Raw genomic sequence first — 19,472 nt, 5'->3', positions numbered from 1 at the left:
AATACACTACTCTGTGCCAAAAGGAGCGTTGAGAAAGATTATTTACTAACATGCAGTATAACTCCCACTTTATTTATCGACGCGACCTCACGCCTCCTCAATCAATGAAAACAATTGACCTTAACTCTAGGTCACCTCCCTTCCTTCCCAGACATAAAACCACCTCACCTAAACAAAAATTGATGTTTAAAGTAAAAAAAGAAATAAGTTTATGAAGAATTAATCTATTTTAGACTAAATTTAACCTTTTGGTATTTGATTAAATAATTCTTCAAATTTGTATTTTTGAAAGTACAAGAGAGCTCCTTCATTTCAACTGTTTTGGGGGCATGTTCCACACTTTAATATACTACATTTGGGGGAAAGTCAGATCACACTGTTAGAGTTCGTCCAACCTTGATCGCGTAACTCGGATATCAACCAAAACAGATTCTAAAAAGGAGATGGAAGTAACCCGGAGAACTTAAAACATAAACGGAGCACAATTGATGGTAAAGCAAACAAAGGGAGAGATTGACATCTACATTCCCAATAGCTTTCAGTGCATGTCTGTAGGTTGAATTAAGTCTTTCCAGGTGTGATTTGGAAGTTGACCGCCAAATTATAGCATAATGCTGCAGGTTAGATTTCAGAATTCTATTGTAAATTAGATGAAGAGTTTTTTAAGGAATTACATGGATCAGTTTCTTGATGATATCAAGATTGCAAGCGTTTAAACTCCAAAGTCTGGATGTGGTGAGAAAGGGACAGGTTTTCGTCCAGGAATGTGCCTAGATACCTTGCAAAACCCATTTTTGGTTGCTTACCACCCCTGTGGAAGATGAAATTCCAGTTACTTCCAGATAAAGAGTTCCAGTCCTTCAAAAAATTGGAAATACAATTTATCAATATTTATTGTTGGATGATTTGCATCCATCTAAATAAGCATCTTCTACTGCAGTGGTTCTCAAACTGTGGTATGCATACCCCTTGGGGGAATGCAAAAATTTTAGGTGGTATGCAGCTGGCCAATTAAAAATTAAACAACCCTTTAACTCCAGGACTGGCGATTTTCTCTATATTTTAGCTATAGTTTACCTAGTACCGGTAATTGAGAAGGGATATATAAAATGTTTTGTTGTTCAAAAGGGGTACAGTGTCAAAATTAGTTTAAGAACCACTGTTCTAAAGCAACCACTAGTTTTTTCTAAAGTTTTTCCATGTCTAACTTGGCTGAATAACTTACTCTTTTTCCAAGCTCTGGTTTGAATCTACAAAGGAGAGTAGATTTGATGCTGAAGAACTTCATTTTAGAGCATTCAAAAAATAATTATTATTGTTAAAATGATGAATATTTCTCCAGTTTTACATGTCTTTAGCTTAAGAATTAAAATATCTTATTCTACCTTGTTAGTTCCAATTACTATCTTTTCATTTCTTTCAACATGCCTCACCCCCCCCCCCCAACATTCTCTGAAAGTTTCAACTGGATGGCATTAGCTGTTCCTTAGATATTGCAAATACACCCTTTTGACAACTGGAATGCACTTTCTATATACTTAGACATCCCCCTCAACATTCTCTGAAAGTTTAAGCTTAATACCCTGAAGTATTCTTAAGGTATTGCGGAAATGTGATTTTGACAGAATGGCATTGTCAGTTTTGACACTTGTAAAAAATATACTATGTCCATCACTGTTGTTAAAATTATGTGAGTAATGTCTCAGGAACAGTTTATGGTGTATAGTTGAAACTTTCAGAGAATATTGAGGGGGTGTCTAAGCAGACAAAAAGTGCATTCCAGTTGTGACAAGGGCATATTTGCAATATCTAAGGAACAGCTAATGTCATTCAGTTGAAACTTTCAGGGAATGTTGGGGGGCGTGTTGAAAGAAATGAAAAGACACTAATTGGAACTAATGAGTTAGAATCAGATATTTTAATTCTTAACCTGAAGACATGTGAAACTGGAGAAATATTCATCATTTGAACAAATAATAAAACTTTAGTAACCTAAAACAAATGGAAATTAATTTTTAAAAAACTATCCAAAAATAAATTTTCAAAGAAAAGTAAAGAGCCATATTAAACGGGGGGAGGGCGACTGTCCTCTCTCCCTTTTAAACAACTACTTTGCCCAAATCCTTAAATTACTGCAAATTGACCCCTGTCAGCTATGGCTGTTGAATCTCAAAGGTTTACAGCCACTGTGGTGGATATTAAAGCTTGTTTAGTTCTGCTACTGTGTTCCATAGCTCAGGCTTAGGAAGTGTAAACTTTCATAATAAATGCCACTGCTCTGGGCTCATTATTTTTTTTTTTTTTTTTTTTTGCATACCATCAGAAATAGGCTGAATCTTGTCCCAATCTGTTTCACTTTAGTTGGTTTGTTTTTATTCAATATAGAACCTCATGTTAAGGTTCTATACAACAATTTTTTAATTTGCAAAGACCATTCTATTGTTAATACCTTTCCAACCTAAATAAGACTTAGCAGCTTCCTTATTCAACCTTAGCCTTACTCCCTGCCAATGCACCCCATCCTCACTGCCTTAATAAATAGATTCTGTATCACCTAGTTTCATGTTTCATACTCCTGGGAGATGAGTTTCTGAAACTCCTTATAAGTCAAGTTCAAAGCATGTAAATTGGTAGTCAGTATGTCAATATAATAGTTGTTTTTTAATACTGTAACATTCCAAGTTGCAATTTTCGTATTCTTTAAATCATTGAAATTGTTATGGCCGCAGGAAAAGCAATGGTCCCAGAACCAGTGCAGGATGGGGACTAGCACATCTTTTTCAAGTCTACACAAAGCACTTAAGCCAGCTTAGAACCAGACAGTAAGAAGTTCCTGGGACCTCCAGCATGAATGGAGGCTTTATGCAATCTTAGCCATAACTTATCCTCATCCTGCACAAGGAATCTTAAGTCTATTACCTCTAACTTAATACATATTTTCATGCCAACAAATATTATGCTACTATGGAGAGGCAGCCCATAATAGATAAAACACCAAAATAGATGAAACCTAAACATATTATCCATTAATCAGAATCCAGTGCAACTACTGTGCAATTTGCTAGGCTACAGTTTTCTAAAAGGGCATCACTCCTCAAGGTGACTGTGCAGTGCTGTTTGCAGTCTCAGCTGTTCTTAGGCAAACTTGAGAAAGGTCCACCCATACAATACTGTGAGGCCATACAAGCAGGACTTCTCTTTTGGGGATAAGGATAGAGTAGTGAACTTATGACAGAGCAGAGACCCCAAACCATTTCACAGCACTGGAACACCTCCAACCTTTTATACCCAGTCACCTCCAACCTTTTATACCCACATGTGTCTGGCAATTCACATGTGGTCAGGGTATTGTTTTGGTCTTTTGGTTGGATTATCTTTGGTAGGATTCCATATATTGTTTGAGTTTTGTGGGGTAACTGTATTTTTTTATGGTTTGCAGCTGCTACACAGCTACTGTACTTTCTGTATTTCTGTTTGTTTTTAGTATCTATAATGCATGCAAAGTTACAAAAGATGGCAAATGAGTTCAAACAGCTAAAGAAAAAGGCATGGAACAAAAAAGAGAAAAAATCACATTGAATTGCAAATGAAAATACTGTAAAACAAAATCTGCAGTTAGAAGACAAAGTAAATTTTCATGGAATGTGTTACTTTAGCATGTGTGAGTCTGTGAAATACAAACAAAGGAGGAATTGGTTTTTAGTACCTATGACAAAGTGTAAAAGTGTAAAATTTCACAAGATAACAAATGACTTTGAACAGCTAAAGAAAAATGCATAGAAAAAGAAAATGGAAAAACACTGAATTACAAATAAAAAATGTGAATTAAAACTAAAGAATAACACAAGAATTATGCAATTGCATAATTTTGATGTTTCAGAAATTACAATTGACTAAGGAATGTCTTATTTATCATCTCTAAAGGATAAATAGGAAGGAGGAATTGAATTCTTACCAGAATTTCTTAGTTCAACAGAAATTGCTGATTTTTTATCCTATGACTTGAAACTAGAGAACAAAACGATAATTATGTCATTGCATAATTTAGGTGTTCTAGAGGGCATAGGCATTGGAGCATCTTTGGTTGTTACTGGATTATATAACAACACAATTAAAGCATAAATATAATAACTAGAGAAAACTGGGAATAGTTTGTGATATCTATGATATCATACAAAATTACACATGATTTTCTAGCACTGAAATTGCTCCCCTTCCAATTGAAGCCAAATATAGCACTATCCTATATACTAAAGATAGCTGATTTGGGGGGTTGTATTATGTCTTGTGCTTATTTCTCATTAACTGTTGTTTCATAATGCCAAAAAAAGCTGATGAAAAGAAAAATCCTCTATAGCATAGCATTCTAGGCCTTTGCTCAAGGAGGGATGTGCCTGGAGCACAGCTTCAAACCAGTATTTCCTTTATTTATAAAAAGCACTGAAAAGAATTTTATTTGATATCTTAGTTTCATGACCAACAAAACAAGAATGTCACTTTCTTGGTTTCCATTTTTGAGCTTCTTTAGAAAGCAAATTAACCAAATCATTAAGAAGTTTACCCAGAATTGTGTATGGCCTCTTCTGAACTAATCACTTCTGAGCCATCTGTCAAAACAACACAAACAACATTTTTTGTCCTGCTGTGTAGTAAACCACCAGAATAGTCTTTCAAATACAACAGTTTCAGCACCTAATGATGAATTTTTCAAGAAGTTATCAGTGGCAGATCTGGGGGGCCCCCTAACATAGTCTAAAGTAGTTTAATTTACTTAATTACGACAAGTTTACACTAATTAAACTTGCTCCTAATGCAAGTTTATTGGATCAACCTATTTTGTGCCCCTTCCCCTAAAAAAAACCTGGATCTGCCTTCAGGGGTGTCCTGAGAGGGGGGGCATGCTGCCCCACTCTAACCTTTTGGTATTTGGCAAAAAATTTTGCTAAAGACAAAAATTTTGCCAAATTGAGCAAAATTCTTGATTTCTGCAGAAAATTTGGCATAAATCAGATAGCAATTTGGTAAAATTTACAAAGATCCCCCCCGCCAATGAAATGAGCCTTGGGATGTTCCTGTCCACCACTGGAAGTTATTAGGTGTTGAATGGAATGGTAGGTATTCCCTGGAAATACTAGTGGGATGTATTGGATGTTTAATCATTAACATCATCACGTATAGAGCAACTAACAGATCAAGATGGATCTTAATTTGCTCTGAAGTGGAAATTAAGAGACATCTACCACATGGCTAATATGGGAGCAGTTCATTTGTGATGCAAATGGATGTTATATTTAGATTAAGGATGCAATTCTAGGGATATATTTGGGTATTAGGGGGGTGGGGTATATATTCTGTGAATATTTAGTCCCTAAGAAATTCATAAATCTATAAGAAGAACTGGAAAAACAAGGAAAGAAGAAAAGATAAAGGCTCTCCCCCTGCAAAATGTGTTAACTAGGATCATTCTGCATATTATGGAGTAAGAATTGTTTTCTTAATAAGGTTCCTTATGTCCAGCTGAACTCCTAGGCTTAAAATACTGGTTGGCCAATTTAAAGATTTGTACATATATATACTGTCAAATTAGCCATCTCGTGGTATCCTGAAATTAAGGTAATAACCATAATAGATAGCCTAGAGTATTCCCTATTCAACAATGTTGCAAAATTAATGATTGTTATGACAATAATTATATCCTAGCCCCCCCCCCTAAGGGGATCAGGTATTGCCCTAGGTTATAGCCTATACAAAATTTTACTAGTTTTGTTGATGTTTCTTCAAATGGTATTATTTTGCATATTAAGGTTACTTATTGAGCAGAAGTTAGATGGAAAAAATAGACTATTTGATTGTCACCTCAATGCTTTTTGTAAGGACAAGCCTAATAGTCAGTATATTCAATGGAAGATAAGCCACCAAAGTTGTGTCCCAGCCCAACCTCCCTTTCTAAAGAGGCCAGATATAGTGTATCAATGCTATTAGAATCCTCTAACAGCCAACACCATAATATCTACTAACATACATTTTCCAAATTTTAACATACCTTAAGACTCCATTACAGTTCTGCAGCCACTAGTGGTAGCCTAGATAGTTCGCGTTAATCCCTGACAAGTTCCTGAATGACAGTGACATGTTAACTTGTTTTAAAACTTTTGCCAATAAATTATGTGGCGGCATCATTCTAAGCGATAATCTTTTACGCGAAATTAAATATAAAAATAAAAAACAAGTTTTTTTATCAAAGTAAAGAGCGAAGCTATGCCTTGAGCAGGGGAAAAAAGTAAAAGCTTGACCAAAGGTTCAATTGTACAAGTAAAAAGGCTAAAAAAATACATATAAATAAATTCTAATGCATTTTGTATTTTTTTTTCCGCAAACAATCCCCACCTCCGACATATCATACCCCCTCCTTCAAAAACAAATCCTAGATTTGGCCCTATAGCAATTAAACTGTCCAAAATAAATATTGTTTTCAATAATAACAGTTTAGAATTTGTAAAGTGAAAAAAAAAATCACCACTTTTTTAAACAGAGTTTTGTATTTTTAACAGGCTGGCCAAGTATAATTGCACTGTTTCGCTCGATATTAAAAGTTTAGTGATTAATGAGTTGGATAGCCTGCGGTACCTCGGAATTGATTATGGTTCAGTGATATGTCCGACCAAAGGGCTTATTAAAGACATTGTAGCCCAGGATTGCACAAAACCTCCGTTCATACTGGAGGTCCCAGGGACTTCTTGCTGTCTGGTTCTAAGCTGGCTTAAGTGCTTAGGTCTAAGCTTGAGAAGATATGTTAATTTTCGCCCTGCACTGATATCTGGGATTATTGCTTTTTCCTGAGGCCAAAATAATTTCAAAGATTTAAAGAACATGAAAATTGGAACTTGGAATGTTACGACGTTAAAAAGTGACTGTCGTATCGACATTTTGACTGACGCTTTGAAGTGGACTTATTAGGGGTTTTAGAAACTCATATCCCATAGACAAGAAGTATGAAATTAGGTGATATAGAATTTTTTACTCAGGAAGGAAGGATGTGGTACATAGACAATGAATAGGGCTTATGATGAACAAGGAAGCTGCCAAGACTAGTCGAGGCTGGGAAGGTATTAATAAGAGAATACTAATTGCTCATTTTATGTCTAAAAAGTTTAGGGTATCAGTCATAGTAGTATATGCCCCTGTAGAGCCGACTGATGGAGATAGTACTGATCACATGAATTTTACTTACAGTTATAGGAGCAAATAGACAAGGTCCCAGGTAGAAGTATGGTACTTTATTAGGAGATTTTAACACCCAGTTTGGTAGAAACATGGATAGATGGTATCCTAACCTAGGTAAATTAGCTATAGGAAAGGAAAACAGTAATGACTACAGACTTTTGCAATTTTGTAGGTATAACAATCTGGTTATAAGCCATACGGTGTTTAGTCATAAACTACAGCTAGGAATGCTAGTGAAAAGGCTTTATGCTTAATAGAGAGGAGAAGGAGCTTGTAGAAGGATTATCTGAATGATCGATCATATGAAAACAAAAAGAATGTATAGAAAGTGGAGAAGCATTGAAATATGAACTAAGGAGGTGTGAAGTGGAGGCCATGGATGAAATTGCTGAGGATGTGAGGATCAGCACTCGACGTACATCGTTCCTTGGATCTTGTCCTATATAAATCGTACGTGTTCCAGTTTCTCGATGAGAATTGAGGGGTACATACTATCAAATACGTTTCTGACATAAAGCAGAACCACTGCAGCTAGTAGGATAGAGTCCAGAGCTTTGTTTATCCATAAACTTAAAGCTGTTAGTGCATCTTTGGGGGAGTGCCCTGGTCTGAACCCAAACTGGTAATTATTAAGAAGCCCTTTCTTATCCAGAAACAGGAGTAGCTGCCGCGGCATAGGTTTTTCAAAAAACTTTTGAAAATACTGAAAGAATAGCAATAGGTCTGTAATTAGTCGGGTGAAGTCGAAAACCTCCTTTGTGCATCGGAATTATTCTTGCTTTCCTTAGTAATTCTGGGAAAGTACCCTTTTGCGACGACAAATTTATTAAGTAAGTAAAGGGTTCAATGATAGACGGTGCAACTGCTTTTAAAACTTTTGTGTGCACTCTGTCGAACCCAGAAGACGAATTGCCTAGCAGATTTTGTATGATTAACAGGAGTTCAGATGGAGAGACAGGTACAAGTGCCATTGACTTGAAGCATGCCGGACCAAGATAATCATTAAAACTATTGCTGGGGTTTCCAACAGAATCTGCTGGGTTTTTTTTTTGCCAACCTCTGCAAAAAATGTCCCCAATGCATTTGCAACGTTTTCTGGTCCCGTTACAGTTTCCCCATTAACAGATAATTGCGATTGAAGCTCAGGGCGAGGGCTGCAGGAGCGCAGTATGGAGTATACAACCTTCCATATTTTTCGAAGGTTCTATCCACTTTCATCAATTTTCTCATTAAAACCACCTCTCTTGACTTTTCGTAGAACTGATCGAAAACAATTATTGTAGTTCTCATATTTCTCAAGCGTTGCTATGCATGGGTCATTTATGTGATCAGTCCATAGTTTATTTTTCTTATTAATAGACTGGAGCAGTCCGTGACTAATCCATGGGCTGATAGGTTGATTTTTCCGTCCAGTGATTTTTGTACGCTTTTCGCAGAAACAGTTTGTTTATGTACTCACAAAAATATTATGGAATACATCCAATCCTCTATTAACATCATCTGTGCTCATAACACTTTCCCAAGAAGTGCTCTTTAGGTTTTGTTTAAGGGTCTCCAAGTTCTTATCATTCAAATTCTAAGTTGTAAACCCTGCTTAATCAAACCATAAGGCTTAGGATGTTGATGCTGTATGTTGAAAATCGTAAGCAGAGGTAAGTGATCAGAAGTGTTAGATAGCAGAATGGGGCCGATATTGGGTGCAGCGTCGAAACATTGTCAATCAATGAGTGTGAAGTGGCAGTTACTCTACGTCGAGAGGTACATACGTATTCGAGGCCGACATTGTACTAAGTATTTCTGCCGAACCGGAGGACAGAGGAAGAGTTAGATTAATACAAAAGTCTCCCATTCAGATAGCTTCGTACCCTTGTTTCTCCAGAATACCAGTTATTTGGCTTAAATTTCCCAGAAATGCAGAGACGGATCCTGCCGGTGGACGGTACACCTCTCCAACTGTTATTTTCTTCTGTGAAGGTAAGGATATTTCAAGTAAAAATTCTTAAACGCCTTCGGCTTTCCAGGTTTATTCTTTACTAATTCACGCTGAGTAGTCATGCCGTGTGTAAATAGCTAAGCCTCCTGTACTTAGAGTCGATCTGTGCAAAAAATGGGAAGTGTATCCAGGTAACTCCTAAAAGATATCTGTTTGTCCTGTTAGAATATTTTCGCAAAGTCCGATTACATCTGGCTGTAACTGTTGGCAGAAAATCATTAGATCAGAAAACAAAGAGGATACTCCTCGACAGTTCAGTTGTAGAACAGTAATCTGAGACTAAGAGCATCCCCTACTTAAATTACATACTTCTTGATATCGGCTTCTAAGAAATTTACTCTTATCAAATAACAGAGAATCTGATTTATTATTAATTTCAAAATCCACAATTTTTTCAAATTTTTCTAAAATTACTTTGGGTAGTTGATGAGAAAGCATCCCGGGGGGGGGGGGGTTATAACAGAAATTCATTACTTATCAACATACTGAGGGGAGGCAATGGCTTCACCTTTTGAGAAGAGCCGTAGACCATTTTGAAGTTAGCGCAAATCCAAACTTTCTTATAGCACTGAAAAAAAATAACAAAGCAAGAACACACGAAAAGGAAAAGCTTTTCAACTGAAAAAAAAAAAAAAAAAAAAAAAAACAACAAAAACACTTCAAGATCATGCAAGCGGCAAATTACACATAAACACTCTCTCGAGGTGAAGTTATAATACTTAATAATTTATATTTTTTCATTTAATTTACCAATATCTAAAATTTACTTACATCCTCATCTAAATAATACTTAACACCAGTACTATAACTTCCCATGATAACACACAAACTATAAATAAACAAAAGATCTCTATGTATCTGAGTCAGAATTATTTGCATTATCTGAGTCCGAGCCAACGCGAGGAAGCTTGAGCGGATCGTAGCAGTCATCTGGAAACTTTGTCCACTGGGCAGTTTTTGATTTCTTAGTTTCCTTTTTGGAAACTTTTCCGCTACTTTCTCACTTGCCACTTTTGAATTTCGCAGCTTATAACCAAGCGATAGAAGTTCTTTGCGTCGTTTCCCGAGATCAGATGGTAAGTAAACAGATACACTCAAACGGATTTTCTTAAGTCTACCACACTCTTTCATTATTTCTGACCGGTCGAAATTTTCATGGCTAGCGAAAATCGGATCGGCAGACTTTTTACGTTATCCGCTGTTTCTCAGTGTCAGACCGCTAGAACTAGACGACTCAGACTCAGTATTTGACGGTTTCTTTGAAATCCTGTATACCACGTTTAGGCGTATCTGGGTTGCGGTAGCTATTCCAAGTTTCGACTCAAAGAAACCAACTACTTCCTGACGGAGATCTTCGTCTACTGAAGATTCTAGGGCGTGGATAATAATATTCTTTCTTCTCGAGTAAAGTTTGGAGTGAAGAGCAGTCGCCTTCACTCTTACCAGCTCAGATCTAAGCAGCCTGTTTTCCGACCTTAGAAGCTTATTCTCTTGCTGGAGCTTCGCAATCTTTTGGAGAACTTCATCCATACGGTCATCAAAATGCTGTTTTGTGAGTGCCATAATTATCAACTATATTGCCGCTATGCAATTAAAAGTTAAAAAAAAAACAAGGAGAGAGACTTACTCGCAAAGGCCCCTGTATGGTAATAGAACCAGAATTAAAAAAACATGGAGAACCAGAATTATAACAATAGAACCAGAATTAAAAAAGAACATGGAGAGAGACTTACTCGCAAGGGCCCCTGTATGATAATAGAACCAGATATAACTTGGGGCTCAAAAAATAATTTAAATAATTTTTGAGACCACACTGGCTAATCATGATAAACATAAAATTGCGAAGAAAGGAAGAAAACGAAGACAATTAACAGCCAGTTAAAAAAATTGAAAAATTATGCAAATATTTCGGTCAAGACCTCCGCTTGACCGTCCTCAGTGCAGAATAAAGCTGATAAAAATATAAAGACCAAACCTTAAAATAAAAACACCAAACTAAAATTGGATGACCCTTTCCTAGTAACGGTGAAAGGGTAACTGAATAAAAAACACAAGTCTAAATGGCAATTCAGAATTTCATTTTGCGTAAAGCACTCTTAAAGGCTGATCGCTTTCCAGTTTGACTGTTATCGGAGACTCTATTCGATTGCACAATATAACTTTGTGGATGTATGTAAAAACGATCAGAATTAATAATTTTGTCATAAATGGGACTTAGAAAAATTTCTCCAGTGTCTCTATTGAGAGCTACTTTAAAAAAGCACATTCACCAAAAAGTAGCTCTCAATAGAGACACTGGAGAATTTTTTCTAAGTCCCATTTATGACAAAATTATTAATTCTGATCGTTTTTACATACATCCACAAAGTTATATTGTGCAATCGAATAGAGTCTCCGATAACAATCAAACTGGAAAGCGATCAGCCTTTAAAAGTGCTTTACGCAAAGTGAAATTCTGAAATGCCATTTAGACTTGTGTTTTTTATTCAGTTACCCTTTCACCGTTACTAAAAAAGGGTCATCCAATTTTAGTTTGGTGTTTTTATTTTAAGGTTTGGTTTTTATATTTTTATCAGTTTTATTCTGCACTGAGGACGGTCAAGCGGAGGCCTTGACCGAAATATTTGCATAATTTTTCAATTTTTTTCACTGGCTGTTAATTGTCCTCGTTTTCTTCCTTTCTTTGCGATTTTTTGTTTATCTTGGGGCTCACTTTCATGAAATTCAGTAGTTTAAAATCCAGGATCATCCGGCAGTGCTATAATGCTTATCCAAATAATGAAAAGTCACTTGTAACTTTAATACTTTATGGAGTACTGTGACACTTCCGTAATCACTGAGTTAATTATATTTTCGTTAATTGTAGTTATATTTCGTTAATTAATTATATTATACAATGCTATAATGCTTATCAAAAGAATGAAAAGTCACTTTTAACTTTAATCCTTTACAGAGTCAAGGATTACCAGGTCAAGTTTCATACCAGGTCAAGACTAAGCCATAGTACAGTGCCGAGGGAATTCTTACCTATAGAGATATATGAAACTAAATTTCCAAGTATTGAATGGTATTACGCTTTTTTTGCTATTGTAACCAGTTCTAGTGGTGCCAATCAGAGGGGGGGGGTGTATTTTCCTTCTGGATTTCTCTCCATCCCTTGATTTCAAAAATACTCTTTTATTTGGTAGTTTAGTTGAAACAAAATTATTCCCCTCTCTAGATTTTCTGTAAGTCTAGAATTGGGGCTGTAGAGAAGATAATCATAGGCAGCGCGCTAGCGCTGACTAAGTAAAGAACGATGTGGGCACAATGTGTTGTTTTTTGGTTCTTTGTTCCCGGGCACTTCGTATCGAAGGAGTTGTCGTAGAAACTTCGAAAAGGGCTAATTCGATTGGAAATTGGAGTGGCTAGTGCCCTTTTTAATAGTCAAAAGTGATTGGAGGGCATTTAGCCCCCCCTCCCACGTCCATCATTCCCAAAAACACATCCAATCAAAATTTTGAGATAGCCATTTTGTTCAGCGTAGTTGATTTCCAGATAGAAAATATGTTTTTGAGGAGGACACTCCCCCACAACCCTCAGGGCAAGGGTTTTAAGTTATGCCCTGGGGGCATATAAAGTTTTTATAGAAAGCGTTGTCGTAGAAACTTCAAAAAAGGCTAATTCGATTGGAAATTCAAAGGGCTAGTACCTTTTTTTATAGTCGAAAGTGATTGGAGGGCATCTAGCCCCCCGCCCACGCCCATCATTCCCCCAAATAGATCCAATCAAAATTTTTAGATAGCCATTTTGTTCAGCGTATTTGATTTCCAGATTGAAAATATGTTTTTGAGGAGGACACTTCCCCACATCCCTCAGGGAAAGGGTTTTAAGTTATGCCCTGGGGGTATATAAGGTTTTTAAAGAGGGCGTTGTCGTAGAAACTTCAATAAAGCTCATTCACATGGAAATTCAAAGGGCTAGTTCACTATTTATTAGTCGAAAGTGATTCGAGGGCAACTAGCCCACATTCCCCCAAACACATCCAATAAAAATTTTGAGATAGCCATTTTGTTCAGCGTAGTTGATTTCCATATAGGAAATATGTTTTTGAGGAGGACACTCCCCCACAACCCACAGGGTAAGGATTATAAGTTATGCCCTGGGGGCATATAAGGTTTTTATTGAAATGATTGTTATGCAAATTTCAAAAAGGGTTCATTCGATGTGAAATTCAAAGGGCTAGTACCCTTTTTGATAGTTGAAAGTGATTGGAGGGCAACTAACACTCCTTTCACGCCCGAGATTACCCCAACCACATCCACTCTAAGTCTTTTTACAACCTTTCTATTAAAGGAATTGGAATGTCTTAGACCTCATGTCTTTAAGAATGACAACCCCTCCCCCCCCACATATCCGTCAGGGAAAGGGTTGTTAGTTATGCCCTGGGGGCATATAAGGTTTTATTGAAAGCGTTGTCGTAGAAACTTTAAAAGGGCTCATTGGAAGTTATAAAAGGCTCATTGGAAAACGCCTATGCCTTCCCAAGGCTAGAACAAAATTTGTACTTTACTGAAAAAAATATAAATCTTTTTCCTTTTATAACTTTAATAAATCAAATAATTTTTACATTTTGATTACTAAATATCAGTACTAATAAATCAAATAATATTAAGATTTTGATTACTAAATATCAGTAAATGTATATTAAGTGACAATGCACATTCATTTGTATTTTTTTCAGCAAAGTGCAAATTTTGTTCTAGCCTTGGGAAGGCATAGGCGTTTTGCGCCCAACTTATGTTAATTTCTCCTCGTTTTGAGTTTGACTCAGTTATTTATTGTAATTTCTGTTCGTTTTGGGTTTCATTTATTTATCGATGCTGATTTGTGGTAGTTTCACGCTTGGTAGATTATTTGATTTTATTTTTGCTAATTTTTTGTTTAATGGAGTTCTTTACTTTTCTTTGAAAAACTTATTTTGTGGAAATTTTTTTTAAAATTAATATGTTAAAGAAATTCTTACGCCTACTTCATGATGTGTAGAGTAATTGTAGTTAACACATTTTAAATGAAGCTCCACGCTACTTTACCCACAGCCCCCTATCCCTACTTTGCAAGTACATAGCCCAAATTATATATTTCATGTGTATCTTGGAATGAACGACTCTTGGTTCAACCCATGAAATTAAATAAAAACATAAATATTTACGATAAATATTAATAGAAAAAACATTTTTAACAAAAGCTCACGTTTTTGGTGTCATATTACACTTTATGATTGCCCTGTTAAGTTTAATTTATGAAAAAGATTAGTTCATAAATGATCCCGTAACAAGCTCTCTATGATGTCCCTTTGTCCGGTTCGGCCTTACTAATCCAGGACATAGAGTTAATTCTTAAAAAAGATAAGATATTGGGATTAGCCAGATTCCAGTGCTTTGATAGCAACAAAGAAATAAAGAGGACATATCACTGCTGCCCAGGCAAAAAGATGTTTTTTTCATGCAGTTGAAGGACAGGAGTTAGAATATTCCTGTATAATTTCAACACTTGCGATTTAAAGGGTGTACTTTCGGATTTGCTAAAACACCATTTTCAAATTTCATGAAACCGAATGAAGCGATGCACGGGGCTGCTGGAATAGCGCATAGTTTAACTGCAAGATTTAGTATCCCCTGATCGGCGAGGAAGTTTGAGATAGTGGAAGGAGAGTGGTATTGAGTATCCATTCTAAAATAGCTTCTCCAAAAAAAGTTTTTGACAAAACAAAAATTTTTCTAGGCTGGTGTTTAGGCTGGTAAAATTTTTGGTCAATATCTACCAAATCATATTATTGAGTTAGGAATAAAGTGAATACACCATTCGATGCCTTTTTTTATGCTGATTACGAATATAATAAGCATTTCTATCGGAAATTCAGCAATTTCAGCCCCCCCCCTATATAGGCTATACCTAACATAACCTAACCCAACCTAACCTAACCTAACCCTGAATTGGCATATATAGGGGGAGGGGGGGGGGGGGGCTGAAATTCATTTCCGATAGAAATGTTTATTATTTTCGTAATCAGCATAAAAAAAGGCATCGAATGGTGTATTCACTTTAGTCCTAACTCAATAATATGATTTGGTAGATATTGACCAAATTTTTTAGGAGCTTTTGTCCTAAATTTTTTTTTTAGAACAAAAGCTCCTAAACGCCTTACCCCTGAAGGATATTCCATGCCCCTTTACTCCACAGATATGAACCTCCTCTTGTCCCCGCCCCCCTAAATAAAAATGCCAGAAAGACGCCCCTGAGAGATGCTGCAAACAAAGTTTTAAGAGAAGAACAGTGCGGTATTAGAAAAAGTAGAGGATGTGTCGACCAAATTTTCACTCTCAGCTCAATAATTGAGAAGTGCCTGAGTCGTCAAACACCTTTGGTCCTAAGTTTTATAGATTATGAGAAAGCGTTCGAATCTGTTGATAGAAGAGCTTTAGCAAAGGTGTTATCCTTGTTTGGTATACCTGGAAAATAAATTAAAGGGATTAGTGCTATATAAGAGAATAACACTGCTGTTGCTAAGGTAGGAAATGAGGTTAGCAGGTGGTTTTGTATTAAATCAAGATATAAGCAGGTTGTGTTCTTTCTTGCTTTATATGGATCATTTTAATGGACTTCGTTTTAAGGAGCACATGAAAGGCAACGGGAGAAAATGCAGCCAAATGGGGAGGAAAAACTCTCCTTGACTTAGATTACGCTGATGATTTAAGCATCCTAGATAAAAGTGCTAGCAAAATGAATGAGTTTTTAGAGGTTTTGCGAGTTCATGGTGCTAGAATAGATTTGAAAATTAATGTTCAGAAGACTAAGTCACTAAGGATAGGAATAAATGAAGATGAAAAGGTGACGTTGGGTAACGAAAAGATTGATCAGGTGGGCAGTCTCACTTACCTTGGTAGTATTATTAGTAAGGACGATGGGAGCAGTGAAGATGTTAAAAGTAGAATAGCTAAGGCTCAGGGTGTTTTTTCACAGTTAAAAAAAAGTTTGGAAGAATGGGACGATAAGTCCAAGACCAAGAATACGGAAGCTACAACCAAGAATAGAATATTGGAAGCTACAAGCTACAGTGATGACAGTGGCCAACGATATTAATTTAAATGAATAAATAAATCTTAAAACGAGTGAAACTTTAAATGAATATGCAAATCAAGATTGAAACGAACAAAAATCACTACAAACAAGAGTTTAGGTATGACCTCCTTCTCTCACTGTAAAAGTCTAAAATCTGCTGCGTCATTGGAGCTTTACTGAAAACCAATTTTATTACGAATATTTTCATTTGTACTTAATATTGAAAATTAACATTACAATGATAGTAAAATTTTGAACTGATGAGCTTTCAGCAATTAAATCATTATACATCAAATATTCAGTTTAATTTATTAGTTCTTTCTAAAGTTGTTCAAGACGAATATAGTTTCACTACAAACAAGAGTTTGGATACTGCCCCCTTCCTTAACTGTAAATAAAATCAAAAGCCTACTGCGTCATTGGCACTTAACTGAAAACAAATTATAATACAAATATTTTCTTTTCCAGTTCTTGCAGTATTGAAAATAAAAATAAAATTACAGTGAAATAAATTCTTGAACTGATGGATCTTTCAACAATTAATATCATTATACATCAAATATTCAATTTGATGTTGTTTATACTTTCCAAGTCTGTTCAAGACGCATATAGTTTTCAGTTAAGCGCCAATGACGCAGTAGGTAATGACGTAGTAGGGAAGAAAAGGGTGTGGGTGGGGGGCTAAGTGCCTTTAGGTCTCTTTTGCCTCTTTAAAAGGGAGCTAGAACTATCTATTTTCAATCAAATGAGCTCTCTCTGAAGTTTATACAAGAATCCCTTCTATAAGAACCATATATGCCCCCAAAGTATAGCTTACAACGCCTGTTCCTGGGCCCTGATGGATTGTGACTATTTTTAACAAAATCGTCACCTCTAGTTTTTATCGGATGGGTTTATCCATCTGATAAACTTAAATACGTGGAAGGTGGGAGGGGCTAGTTGCCCTCCGATCTTTTTTAATCTTAAAAATTGAACTAGAACTTTTAATTTTCAATCAAATTAGTCCTCTCTGAAGTTTATACGAGCATACATTCCACAACAGCTGTATATACCCTCCAGGCACAACTTACAATGCTTAACCCGGGCCCTGAAGGATTGTGTCGACCCCGGAGTATTCGTTCTATGATCTTCGAACAATTTTTAAAAAAAACGGCTCTCTCAAAGCTCTTATCGGATGGGTTTGAGGAAAATAGGACGTAGAGAGGGGGGAGGGCTAAGTGCCCTCCAATCTCTTTTGACCCTGAAAAAGTGAACTAGAACTTTTAGTTTCCAATCAAATGAGCCCTCCGATCTCTTTTGACTCTTAAAAAGTGAACGAGACCTTTCAATTTCCAATCACATGAGCCCTTTCCGAAGTTTATACGAGAATCTCTTCCATAAGAACATTACTTACAACGTCGCCTCCGGGCTCTGGGGGGTTGTTTCGACCCCAGAGTTTCTATTATACGGTATTTGAACTATTTTTTTTTTAAATGGCTATCTCAAAGTTCTTATCGGATGGGTTTGAGGAAAAAGAGCATGGAGGGGGGGGGATGCTAGTTGCCCTTCGATCTATTTTGAATCTTTAAAAGTGAACTAGAACTTTCAATTTCCAATCAAATGAGCCCTCTCCGAAGTTTATACGAGCATAACTTCCATAAGAACCATATATGACCCCAGAGCAATACTTACAACGCCTCCTCCGGGCCCTGAAAGGTTGCGTCGACACAGGAGTTTTTCTAAATCTGACCTTTGAACTATTTTAACGAAATGGCCATACGTAAAGGAGATTTTTTTTATATGATCTTTGAACTATTTTTAACAAAATGGCTACCTCAAATTTTTTATCAGATGTATTTGGGGAAAGGGGGTTTGGGGGGGGGGTTGTTGCCCTCCGATCCCTTTTGACTCTTAAAAAGGGCACTAGAATTCTCGATTTCAAATCGAATGAGCCTCCTTTGAAGTTTATACGAAGACCCCTTCTATTTGAAGTGCCTCTAGGAAACAATACTTTCAGTGTGGGGGAGGCTAGCTGCCCTCCGATCACTTTTGACTCTTAATAAGTGAATTACAACGTTCAATTTCCAATCAAATGAGCCCTCTATGAAGTTTTATACGAGCATCCCTTCGATAACAACCATATATGCCCCCAGGGCATAACTTACAACGCCTACCCCTGGGCCCTGGGGGGCTGTGTCGAAACCGGAGTTTTTTTATCTGAACTTTGAAGTATTTTTAACAAAATGTCGATTTCAAAACTTTTATTTGATGCATTTAGGGCGTTGAGGGGGGGGGGGGGCTATTTGCCCTCCGATGTCTTGTGACTCTTAAAAAGTGAAGAAGAACTTTCAATTTTTAATCAAATGAGCCCTCTCCGACGTTTATACGAGCATTCATTCCATAAGAACTATATATGCTTCGAGAGCATTACTTACAACGCCTGCTTCAGGGCCTTGGAGGTTTGCGTCTACACAGGAGCTTTTCTTATCTAACCTTTTAACTATTTTTAATGAATTGGCTATTTTAAAAATTTTATCGGATGGACTTGGGGAAAAAAGGGTGGGTGGGGGGTAATTGCCCTAGGATATCTCTTGACTCTTAAAAAGTGAACTTGAACTTTCAATTTCCAATCAAATGAGCCCTCTCTGAAGTTTATACAAGTATCCCTTTGATAAGAACTATATGCGCCCCCAGGACAACGCCTACCCCCCGGGCCCTGGGGGTTTGTATTGACACCGGAGTTTTGTTATCCGATTTTTGAACAATTTTCAAAAAACTGGCTCAACATTTGTAGCTGCTGGGTTTGGGGAAAAAAAGCGTGGGTGGGAGGGCTAGGTGACCTTAAATCTCTTGACTCTTTAAAAGTGAACTGGAACTTTCAATTTACAGTCAAATGAGCCCTCTATGAGGTTTATACGAGCATCCCTTTCATAAGAACAATACATGCCTTTAGGGCATAATTTAGAACGCCTTCCCCCGGGCCCTAGGGTGTTCTATTGACACCGGAGTTTTTTTTTATCCAACCTTCGAACTATTTTTAACAAAATTGATATTTCAAAATTTTCATCAGATGAGTTTGGAAAAAGAAGGCGTTGGGGGGGGGGGAGGGGCTAGTTGCCCTCGGATCTCTTTTGACTATTGAAAGGGAGCTCAAACTTTCAATTTCCAACCAAAT

At 36.7% G+C, this 19,472-nt stretch overlaps 1 protein-coding gene across 1 annotated transcript in view; it reads right to left on the bottom strand.

The window, feature by feature from the left end:
- The window catches only part of LOC148945369 (cGMP-inhibited 3',5'-cyclic phosphodiesterase 3A-like), a 287,673-nt gene extending 281,536 nt beyond the window's left edge, over positions 1-6,137 (bottom strand). The window contains exon 1 of the mRNA XM_089098771.1: positions 6,044-6,137. The gene's annotated coding sequence lies outside the window, so the exon portion shown is untranslated. The remainder of the gene's footprint in view (positions 1-6,043) is intronic.
- Between the last annotated feature and the right edge of the window lie 13,335 nt (positions 6,138-19,472).

Source organism: Artemia sp. Qi Xiang Cuo, chromosome 13, assembly GCF_049724085.1.
Source record: "Artemia sp. Qi Xiang Cuo chromosome 13, ASM4972408v1, whole genome shotgun sequence".
Lineage (NCBI taxonomy): Eukaryota > Metazoa > Arthropoda > Branchiopoda > Anostraca > Artemiidae > Artemia > Artemia sp. Qi Xiang Cuo.
Note: the sequence above shows the minus strand (reverse complement) of the source record. Positions and strands in the feature narration are given on the sequence as shown.